The following is a 3,136-nucleotide window of genomic DNA, read 5'->3' on the forward strand; positions in this document are numbered from 1 at the left end:
GCAATTGCCAATTAAGGCCAATTAGGGTCGGGAAATACACCCTACGATGCAGCTAGAAACCCCATATTGCTAGCATTTATTCTTTGTGAGCTCACATTTGAAACGGACAAGGTTCCAACCCTCTAGCACTCTGAATAAACATAGAAACACAATGTACTTCAGAACTGCCATTTCTCATAAACTGAATGGAACCCAGATTCATGGCTGTCATTTCTTTTAGGAACAGACTATGGAGCTGGATCCAATTTGTTTAAGTAGAGCACCCTCTATTCTACAACCTATCCAAATTTCAAACTCATAACTCATTGCAAAGTGGTTTTATGGGGATTTAAAAACAGGGTATTTAGAACCATGGTTACGCATTTGTAACTCCAGAGAAATGTTAAAAACCCCTATCTTTAAAAACTGACATTTGTCATGCATATAAGTATGCCCAATGTCCCAAATGCCATGTCAGTTTGTAACCCAAATGGCAGTGGACACCAGGGGAACATTCTGACACGGAAGTCAGGACAATTGAGAATACAGAACACCCATTCATAAGTATGAGGCATGTCAGTTTTTCGAGACCCAGGGCAGGAGAGGGTTTTTTGGGGTGAAGAGGGAGGATGGTGGGCCTGGAGGTCGAGACTCACTCCTGGAGCCTCCTAGTTGGGGTTATGAAGGAGTGTGGGGGTCATGGAGTAAGTTAACCCAGACTTAGAGCCTCTCACTGGGGCTTAGGATGGACCATGGGTGACATGGAGAACGTTAACCCAGACTTAGAGCCACTTACTGGGGTTTATGGTGGACCATGGGGGTCCTGGAGCAAAACCTGGCATTCCTGGCTGCATTTTGGGCCATTCGGCAAATACGTGTGCCATATGTCCCCTGGCAAATGTCAGATTGTTTCCCATTACTCCCTCCCAAACGTCAGAATGTTTCCAATTACTCGCCCCCAAATGTCAGAATGTATCCCATCCGTCAACCCCAAATGTCAGAATGTTTCCCATCCGACAATGACATTTGGGTGACTTTCTGATGCAAATATATAAGGGCGAAAAGTCAGAAAGTGGCTCTGGTGTCAGTATGACAAATGTCAGTATTGTTCCCGCACGTCCCGTGTCCTTTGCCCCCTGGTGGCCGGAAATCAAAAACTGACAAATGGGAAACATTTAAAAAAAAAAAAACTTTAAAAAAAACTTTTAAAAAAGAATCGCACAGCGGCCCCCCAGGGTCCCAGCGGAGCGGTTTTCGCACCGCGCGTTAGCCTGGAAGCCCCGCAAAGGCCTCGTAGGGTAGGTCGAAAATCGGCCCGTTTTTCCCTAACGCCCTAGTGGGACGTATGACCTTTGTCCCGCGGTTCATTAAGGTAGTGTAGGGAACCTCGTTAGTTAACCTGCAACATGTCAGCTGTTTGGAAATTCTTCAGCGCATGTGCAAAAGATAACAAGTTTGCAATATGCCACACCTGCAAGCAAAAAGTAGGGCACGGAGGGACCAAAAACCCAAATCACATTTCTTTAGTTGAGTGGTTCTCAACCTTTTTTGGGCCAGCGCCGCCCCTGGCGCCATAGTTCCTCTGAGTCCTGTTACACTCAATACACCCATTGTGAGTATAATTGACACAAATGACTAAAATAGTTAAGAAAAATATATATACTGTATTTATTTTTTTGAAATCAGACACGTTTAGAAATGGGGTAACATTTTTACAATAAAAAGGGACTTATATACAGAAATTGGATCTTTATCATTTTGTACAAGTGATAAAGGGTGTTTTAGGTGTCCAAAAATCTAAATGATAACCTTTATCAGTGTTTGGGGTTAGTTAAGTGTGCGTGCCGTGCGGGAATTTAGTTGTAGTTTTGGACCCCTATGTGGCCCCTGAAATCAAATTAGCTTTGGGAAGGTGCTAGAAGGCTGGCCTTTAGGAGTTAAATATAGCTTTACCTTTTCTTTAACAATTCTGATTTATTTCCCACAGAAGGACAGATTTCCTGTGGCAGTCACTCCTGGTGTAAGAGCACTCCAATTTAACAAATTGGAACATACAAGCAGGATGAGCTACATGAACAGCAATATATTTGAGCTCTTATTTGTATATGTTTTTATTTTTCCAGGTGCAGAAGGCCTTCATCAGCCCGGGGACAGCAAAGATTCTCACACAGCACCCACAGAGCATAACAATTGATAAGAAAAACATGGTGAAGAGGATGGTTTTCCACCAGACGGCTCTTTATGAGTACAACTTACCCATACACGGTAATTGGAAACAGTTAAGACAAAGTACAGTGACAAAAGACTTGCCTAAGTCATTAAGTTGTATTTATTTATGTTTGATACGGTTTTCATTGAAGGGATGCAGACGGTGGGATCCCCTGAGCTGCCAGACGGCCAAGAGGAGGCTGAGGAGAGGGGTCTGTTGGAAGAAAGTTCAGATGCGAAGGATCTGTTGGAGGATGCGAAGGGTCTGTTGGAGGACGTGAAGGGTCTGTTGGAGGATGCGAAGGGTCTGTTGGAGGACGTGAAGGGTCTGTCGGAAGTAAGTGCAGATGCGAAGTAGGATGATATTTTTGTTGAATGAGTTGGAGTGAATGACTGAAGTTTTTTAAATAAAGTGTTTCAATTTTAGTCAGATCTGCTGCAGAACCTGGACTTAAATGAGCTTTTGATCTTTCAATCGGCCAACTGGATCCCAGACGAGTCCTCCCAACATCAAGTAGACTCTCATTCATCATCAACTGAGTTTCAAGTAAGTTGCTTTTTTTGCCTGTCCTGTTCTGCATGTAAACTGTTTTCAAAAGTTGTATATGACAATGCAGGTTGTTAAATATAAGCGGTATAAAAAGTTTTAAATTATGAATAATTATGATTAGCTGTAAATTCAATTTCAGTGTACATGTACTACATGGATATATTAAGGTCATAAATGTCACATATATCGCACTTTTGGTAGCAGCATATTTGTGTTTTGGGGGACAACTATAACACATGTAGATGCTCTATATTGTATTGTATGTTGTAATAATGATGTTGAATTTTATCATAGTTTTTGATACAACTAAGGACGTTTTTTGTCCTTTTTTTCCTCTTTCTCACAGACATGACTATAACAAAAGGAACATGTTGCTGTCCTGTATTCTTGAAAGACTAC

The sequence above is a fragment of the Perca fluviatilis genome, chromosome 14, assembly GCF_010015445.1.
Source record: "Perca fluviatilis chromosome 14, GENO_Pfluv_1.0, whole genome shotgun sequence".
NCBI classification, from domain to species: Eukaryota; Metazoa; Chordata; class Actinopteri; order Perciformes; family Percidae; genus Perca; species Perca fluviatilis.